This window comes from Manis javanica, chromosome 3 (assembly GCF_040802235.1).
Source record: "Manis javanica isolate MJ-LG chromosome 3, MJ_LKY, whole genome shotgun sequence".
Taxonomy (NCBI): domain Eukaryota; kingdom Metazoa; phylum Chordata; class Mammalia; order Pholidota; family Manidae; genus Manis; species Manis javanica.
In genome coordinates, this window is record NC_133158.1 from 119337013 (window position 1) to 119345988 (window position 8976).

Consider the following 8976-nt stretch of genomic DNA (forward strand, 5'->3'; position numbering starts at 1 on the left):
ACTAAGGTCATGGCCTGTGCCGAAGAGTCCCCATGTAAAAATGAGCAGTGTTAGCCCCATGACCCATGTTTTGAAGAAAGAATCCCAGGCAGTAGGAGAGGGGAATCTTCTAGCTGTCAAGGGAGAGATCTTCCTTTACATGACATTGTAGAAGAATGGAAATTTATGACATAAAACCAGTGAGGTCCAGAGAAAGGAAGTAAACCCCCAGCAAAACAAAGTCAGGCTCTGCACAGGAGCCCAGTTCTCAGGACTCCCAAGCTTGTAGAGCTTCTTTCCCCTGAGCAGTCAACTTGTCCTGTCTCCACTATTGGTGAGGATGTGATGTTGCCCTAGGCTTTGGGGTCTGTGAGACCAGCACTTATCTCTCACACCTCTCCCTCAATTTTAATCCCTGTATGCCCAATGATAGGCCTTCCATCGATCCTGTGAACCCAACCTACTCCCTAATCTGATGTCCACTACTACCATTTACCAAATGAATGTACTCAGCTTGCATGAAAATACCAGTTAGAAATGGAAAGTGTCCCAGAGAGCATCTACTTAACCCTGACATTTTATAGATGAGGAAACAGAAAGCTGAGAAAGAATTAAGTTAGAGTCTCAGTCACTGACTAACATTGTGCAAAGTGCCTATTATGTGCAGTGCCTGGTGCTAGGAGGTGCACCGCAGCCTATGAAAACCCAGCCACTGTTCCCCAGGAGGCCACACGGCATGGCGTGGGAATGGCCTAGTGACTGTGTAGGAGAATCAGGAACTGCTATTGATTCCTTGATTCTGGAGTTTTATAATACTGATTCACAGGCAGATGTTGAATCCTTTCTGGGCTTCAGTTTCCCCAAGGAGGCCATGAAGGGGTGGATGTTTACATATTTCTCCTCTCCAGGTTGGTGTGGTGAAAGCAGGATAGCACTTGGGGAGCACTTGGAGAGAGCACCCCAAGGGAGCTGGAGGCTGCTGTGGTATGTCTGGCACAGCCTGGCAGAGTTTTTGCCCATGAACTCCCCTTGTGGCTTCAGAGAGGGCCTGAAGAATAACTGGGGGGTATGGGAATGTGGGGATGAGTGTGGGTAGAACAAGGCGGGGGCATCAACCTTGGGGCCATCCCCAAGGTGGGGGAATCATTGGTGTTGTGATGATCAAAACAGATTTGTCCCACGACTGCCATATCAAACGGCACTCCCTGAGTGAGTCACTTCCTCTGGGGAAGCTCCCTTTGCCTGAACTTGCTCCTGGAGGGCAGAGACATCAACTCGGCTGCTCTGGCTACAGAGCCCAGATCCCTCCGGGCCTTGAGCAGGCTGTTCGTGTGGTGTGCTTTCTCCCACACGGAGCATCTTAGGGTCAGGAGAGTCCTTGAGCTGTTTGCTCCATTTTCTTAGGTTACCAACATTCACACTCATCCACTCCTTTGCAAAGGATTATGAGTCTCTTCTGAAGGTTAGAGGGGTGCTGCGGCTTCTGTGCAGCAGCAGGGAGGGGCTGCAGCACTATGGGTCAGTAGAAAGGATATTTAACTGGGAGTCAGGAGGCCTGTATCTGAGTACTGGGTCGTTGTGGGGAGAACATAGATGCATATCGCACTTCAGGGCTTAAAAATCTTGCACACCCATAATTTCATATAAGCTTTAGAAGAGCCTCCTGCACGTGGCGTTATTTCACCCTTCCACCCCTTTTTATAGAGAAGTGAGTCTTGGGGAGTTTAAGGAACTTCAGGGTCCCAGAGACCTTGAAGTGCTGGACCTTGATATAAGTCTTGCCAGCGTTAAAGCTTCTTTCCATAAATGTTCATTTTAGAACCTAGGCCCCAGATCTCCTCTCTGCAAACAAAGGTGTTCAACAATCTCTACAATCTTGTCCAGTCTTGACATCTGTGTTCATGTAGATGGGGTCACGTGCATTTGCTTTCTAATACCGTGTCCTTAGCACCTGAGTGTAAGATTATATTACAGTGCTGTGAGAAAGGGAGAGATATCAAGGTAAAAAGTGACGCTGCCCCCATCACCTGCAGAGGGTGGAGTCACAGAGTGAGAAAAGGATTGGCTCTGTGCCAGGCCTAGGCAGGACGAACTTTTGTCTCTTCCAGCTGTCAGCACTGAGGCTTGGGACAAATCTCTAAACCTCTTCACGCTTTCTCAGTCTCTTCCTCTCTTGAGCCTACAAATGGGGCCAGTGATCCTGACATTGCACATGGATGGTTGTGAAGATCACATCAGATTGTGACACACTTTTTTGTGACACACTTATTACCTGTGGGCAGGTGGTGATGCTTATGAAAAGTTAGTTCCTTTCCTCACTTTTGCCTGGGGGGATATGAATATCCAGACTGTTGTCAACAATGAAGATTTGCTTAATTACAGGTGGCCATGACCATGTAGGCTGTCTGTTGGAAAGGGGCTCAAGACCACTGTCACACCTATCTTCTGGAGTATGCCCAGGGACAAAGGAGAACAAATATGCATTGTTTGGTTGGAGGTGAGAGTGCATGGACACACCAGAAGTGCCACTGCATGTGAGAAATAATTTTAGGAACCCCTGTTTACCTTAGATCGTGTAAACTGCACATATTTTCCCACCATACATCCGTGCTTACTTTGGTATCAAAACAGTGTTTTAAACAGTACTCAGCATGTCGTTAACGCTCAATAAATATTTGCTGAGCAAGTGAATTACATTTTGAAAGAAAAATAATGTTTTAAAGTGTTTGTCATCAGGTAAGGTGTTCCAGGAAAATGCATGGTACTGAACTTCAGGCTCCCTGTCTTGCTGCATAACCCCACACCCCAGGAACACAAATCCACTAAGATTTTAGGCTATCGTTGAGAAATCTAGGTTTACCTATGTAAAGTAATAAATGAGGAGTTGGTCTAAAACTCGGGTCTCCAGAGCCCCACCCCAGGCCCACACCACTGAAACACACTGATTTCAAGATCTTCAAGCTTGTAGCTTCTCTTCTCCTGAACATCTGCTCCCTGGGTCCCTCCATATATATACAATAGTTACAGGCTAAAATTAAACATTGCTGGGGTTGTACTTTACTGGGGCCTTGGTTCACAATTTTGACAATCTGTTTGATCATGTTTGCTTTCAGAATCCTCAGTATTAACTGCTGGAATAGTACTATTTGTGAACGGCTTTATGACTGTTCTGATGGTTTCTTCCATTTTTGTCTGAAGACTGTTCAAGTAAGGAGCGTTTGGGGGCTTGTGAGAAAAACTCCAAATCTGGTGCTGTTTCTAAGGAGGGGCAGCAGGTCCAGAGTAAAGAAATGTTCTCAATCAGATGTAGCCCCTAGAATGACAGCCTTAGCTCTCTAATTCTGTTCCTCTTGGGGACCTGTAGCATGCCAGTCTGCCTGCCTGGGCACAATCTCCCTGAAGCCCAGCCTGGGAAATCTTCCAGGGACACCCAGTTCTGCTAACCTTGCTGCCACCTTTCCCAAGATATTCTCTTCCCACCGCACCAAGCATGTCCTCTCCCTTCCTTTCCCCACCCCTCCCCACCCTGCCTTACAATGCTTCCTGGGCCCCACATTTCCCTGGCTGTCAGAACTTGTTTCCTGTCAGTGAGTCTCCCAGAGCCTAGATACACCCCAGCACAGTAGCCCTGACAAAACAATGTGCTGTGGTGATGCAATAGCCAAGGTGTCAAAATAATTCAGCAATGAAAGCCAGGCAGGTCAGGGTTTCTTCTATCTGGAAAGACAAACACACGCACAAAGAGAAAAGCTAAACAAGGAAGCCAATTTCACATCCCCTTGTCCCTCTTGCCTCTCGGCTCTGATCCTACAGCCCACTACCCACAAAAGGTCGTCTCAGGGCGCTAGACTAAGAACCCACCTGATTTAGAAGGCGTGGCAAGTTTGAACACCAAGGAACAGAATATTTTCAAAGTTTCAACACACCCCTTGTTTTTGTCTTCCCTGTTTGTTTTCATATCAGCCCCACCCTACACTCCTGCTGGGGCAACGGCTCCAGAGAGGGGCTCAATGCCATGGATAGGATATGGTTCACAGGGGGTTGTGGGCACTGAAGGCAACGTCTCCTCCCGAGAAACCAAACCCTCAAGGTCATCTCCCCTTGGCTCTTATTTGTTCATTCCTTCAACACTCATGACTTACTAAGCACCTGCTATGCTTTAGGGATTGTGCTTGGAGCATGGGGATGGGGTGGACAGAATGCAAAGGCCAGTGTGAAATGGCCTGTCCTGCAGGAGCTCACGGTCTAGAGGTATCATAGTCTGCTGTGACGGTGGGGTTCTAACTTAGGTGGGAATGAAACTCTAGAGGTCTCAGAGGTGGGTGCGACCAATTCCCTGTGGGGATCGAGGAACAGGTGACCTGGGAGGTGACATTTGAATCACAGCCTGAAGGATGAGTAAGGTTTCTTCAGACAGGTGGGTTGGAACAGGTCATTCTAGGCAGAGGAACAGCACACTCAAAGGTGGGAGGGATAAAGGAGCATGACTCTGAAAATAGAGAGTTTGTGGAGACAAAAATCAGGGCTGGCAGGGGGTAGGTGGGGATGGAGGAGGTAACTGGATAAGTTGGTTAGGGCAAGACTGAGGGGGTTCTTAACAAGACGCCAAGGCATGTGGCCTGTCCTGCAAACATCAATGTATTATACCAATATACTGAGGCAGAGTAGATCTGTGTGGTGGTGATGATAACCCTCTTCCCAATCACCTTCCTGCTGGGGATCCACACTCTCAGGTTTCATCACATCAACCCTCAGTCCTGCTCCCCTCAGCCACAGATAAGGCGGCTTTCAGCACCAATGTCATCTCAGAAAGAGCTTCCTTCAGGTGACCAACTCCTAGGGGTAGAGGCTCACCTGCCACGGCTCAGCCATCCAGATGAAGGGATGCGGAGAGAGTAGGCACAGAGCTTGCTCTGCACACAGTCCTGGTTTTGAACCTCAGCTCTGCCTATTTCCAGCTCTGTTATCTTGAGCAAGTTACTTTCCTCTCCTAAAGCTTCAGTCCGCCCTTTGTAAAATGGGCTTGAAGACTAATGCTGCCTTTCTCTCTGGGTTCCCTTGAGAGCCTGATGTGTAGCTCACGGAAGTGACTTCATCCATTGCTGTGCTCTAGAACCACCCCACTCATGCTTTTTAGCCCTGTCATAATACAGCCATATGACTCTTGACAATGCTGCCTGAAGAGGGCCAATGGACGCACCTTTGAGGATAGAAATCATTGCATATTACAAACATGAAAACAACGAAATCTGGGAAAGAAGACATGGGCCCTTCTGTCATTCATGACCCAATACGCAGAGCTGGCATAGCAAGACCCACAACCAAAACCATCTGTTCTTGTGACACACACCAGTCAGGCCCCCAGATCTTCAGGTCTCTTGCTCTGTATCCTTGAAAGGAAGAGCAGCTGTGTCTGGATGCTGTGGAAGTCTGGGGATTGTGCCACTACTGGCTTTGCAGATGGGGATTACTCTGGAGTCCAAGGAGGACTTGAATGGGTAAGGCACTTAGGTAAGAGAAATTAAGCAGCTATTAACTTGTCAAATCCTTCCTCTCGGAAAACATAAACTTTATAGATCCTTGATAAGAAAATAGTGCTCCATGTCCATTTCCTTTCTTCTCTTTAAGTTCTGATTCATGACCCTGGATGTTGTCCTGAATGAGCATGGATTTCCAACTGTTTTACATGGGAGCTGAGGAATATTTTGCAAAATTAAACAATTATTTTACTCCAGAATTTGTACATATGTATATTAGGACATAATCTATATAATAAGTGTGATACAGATTCATAACATTTTCCACTAAGTAGATATTAAAACCTATAGCACTGTAAATAGTTCAAATTTTTAAAGAAATAAGTTAAGACTTAAATTAAATTTTTAAAAATTAAATGTAAAAAAATTCTTTTTAAAAAAATATTTAAAGTGCTGATATCTACTGATTAAAATTAATTTATAATATCCTTTTAAAGTTTAATTAATGACTTTATACTTAAAATATTTTTGAAAATGCATATGGAGAGTAATTTTAATTTTTTACATTTACTTTCATTTACATTTTTAATGAAAATATATTCAAATTTTATGCATATTGAATCCAATTAATAATCTGTTTTCTAATCCTTTAGTGGTCTAGTAGAACTTTCTGCTATGATGGCAATGTTCTACATCTGTGCTACTGAAATGGGGGTCATTGGACATGTGTGGCTATTGGGCATGTAAAATGTGATTGTGCAACTGAGAAATTCTTACCTAAATTTTAATTTGTATTAAATTTTAATTGATTTAAATTTAAAAATCCACATGTGGCTAGTTTCTATCATATTAGACAGCACATTTTAAAATTATTGAAAATGAGAACAATCTAGATGATAACAGAAATAGAAAAAGCACAGGAAAATCTAAGAAAAGAAGAAAATTTGAAGAGAAAAAGAAAGAGGTAGTCTGCCTAATTCTTTAAAATAGAAATAATGGAAATGAGCAGATTGACTTGCACACAGGAAAACTTCCATGAACTGGGAAAAAAAAGGCTGGAAAAAATAACAATTGATAAATTACAACAAAGATGAAGCAAATATCCAAATGTTAGTATGAAGTTCTTAGAATTATATTATTTAGCCAATTCTTAGTCAAACATGATGATGCTTTTCATGGCACAAATGGATCAATTTGTTCAGGAAAATTTCTGAATCTGATAGAAATTATTTAGAATGAGGTATCAGAATGTCCCAAATATGGAAGACAAATAAAAAGTAACAAAATGAATTTTCATTAATTAAGATGGTGGTTTCAAAATAAGACTATTAGATGACTAAAGTGCAAAAACAAAATGTGAAATTTTAAAAAGCAAATACTATTTCTTTTCCTGTACAACTGGATTGTTCCAGAGGCTAAATCATATTGAACAACTAACAGTTATTATACATGTCATTGAACGGTACCAGAGAGGAAACCAAGGAAGTCAAATTAATTTCATTGATTTTTACATTTCTTATAAAAAAGTGTAGGTTTTGATTTAAGTCAAAAAAACTAAAAAAACAGTTTTCAGCTTTTGGTATTTATTTAAAAGATTGCCATTTGTATGTCTTTGGAGAAATATCTTTTCAGTTTCTTCTTCCATTTTTAAATTAGATTGTTTGTTGTTTACTATTTAATTGTAGGAGTTCCTTATGTATTTTGGATATTAACCCTTTATCAGATACATGGTCTGCAACTATTTCTCCCATTCTGTATTTTGCCTTTTCATTTTGTTGATTGTTTCCTGTGCAGAAAGTTTTTAGTTTGATATAATCCTACTTGTCTACCATGCTTTTGTTGCCTGTGCTCTTTGTGTCATATCCAAGATATCATTGCCAACGCCAATGTCAAGAAGCCTTTTCCCTGTGTTTTCTTCTAGGACTTTTATGGTTTCAGATCTCAACTTTAAGTCTTTAATCCATTTTGACCTGATTCTACTTACAAGAGGAATATAAAATAGTCACACTCATAGAGGAGGCAGAGAGCATAATGGTGGCTGCCAGGAGCTGGGCAGATGGGGATATGGGGAGATATTAATCAAACAGTACAAGTTTTTAGTTATAAAAGAAGAGTAAGTCCTGGAGATCTACTGTACAGCATAACGCCTATAGGTAATAATGCTATATTGTATACTTTAAAATGTTTGCAAGACAGTAGACCTTAAGTGTTCTTATCACACATGATAATAATAGTAATAATACATGAGTGCAGAAGAAAACTTTGGGAGGGGATGGATATGTTTATGGCATAGATTGTAGTAATAATTTCATGGATGTATACTTATCTGCAAAGTTGTATATATTAAGTAGGTATAATTTTTTCCATGTTAATATGTATCAATAAAGTGGGTTAAAAAGAAAGGATTCCCAAAGGCAAGCCTATAATGGCACTAATATGTATGATAAGGAAAAAAAAAGTACATAAGTGGGATTCGACCCCAAAATCCAGAAGAATTCTTTGTGTTATATGGTTCATATTTTATATTGCTAATGAAAGATGAGCCTCAATTATGCTTACTGAAATCACATCCTTTGAAAAAATTCAAAGATTCTGTATTTTTTTTGGATCTGTCCAAAGATAAAGCAACATGCCTCACAGGTGATGTGATAAGCATTCTTGAACACCTGGGAGGGAATGCTATTAAAAAAATTAGATTTAATGGAAATAAGATATAAAATGCACTAGAAGAAATAAGAAAAATAATAGAAATGCTCAAAGAAATATTGAATTATGGAAGAAAATAAAATTAATTTTGAACATACTCTATCCCCTGTTATTTGGTATGAATTATTGCTTGCAAACTATTAACAACCAAACACATCAAAGTTTGACTTTTCATTTTCAAAGTTTTACTTATGAATTTAAAGAAAATGTTTTCTCTTAATTGGAAACTACTATGTCAAATATGCAATGTAAGTGATATTACAATAAAATGTAATAAAATCAGAAGAAGAGTCAGAGAGAGGATTCATATATAAATAAATCCCCAAACTAACTATAGAATCTATCTTCCAGATCAACATATATTCTCTATTAAAGATAAATTTGAATAAATTCAGCATTGTACTGCCATGTTTTTGTTATAATAATATTCCAGCATTTTAGAAAATTAGAAAAAATTTAAGTACTGTGGGCACTAAATCTCTAAAGGTCTGTGAAAATTGTCATGTAGGTCATAGACATGGATAATTACTTTCTGCAATAATGATACTTTATAATATGTGATCCATGGCACAATGCTTAATAGAGATATGTAAAACTTATTGGTTCATTTTTTAATTTAAGTATTGCTTTAATAATTCTATTAACAATTCCAATTTCTATTGTCTGAGGCAAGTGGATGAACGGGATAATCTGGTGTTAAGATCCCCAAGAAAGAATTGGAGTTTCTTTCTGAGAGCTAGAGAAATGGGCCTAAATGACAGACATTCAGGTCTTTTAGTAGAATGGGGAAGGAATGCTTTTGGTTTTGTTGTGA

General features: G+C 40.8%; 1 long non-coding RNA gene across 1 annotated transcript; it reads left to right on the plus strand.

Annotated features, from left to right (window-relative positions):
- The first annotated feature begins 1306 nt into the window (after positions 1 to 1306).
- On the plus strand, positions 1307 to 5765 carry LOC140848196 (uncharacterized). Its single transcript, XR_012128747.1, has 3 exons — positions 1307 to 2476; positions 3093 to 3186; positions 5378 to 5765. It is a non-coding gene; the product is annotated as an uncharacterized lncRNA (long non-coding RNA).
- Positions 5766 to 8976: the final 3211 nt, after the last annotated feature.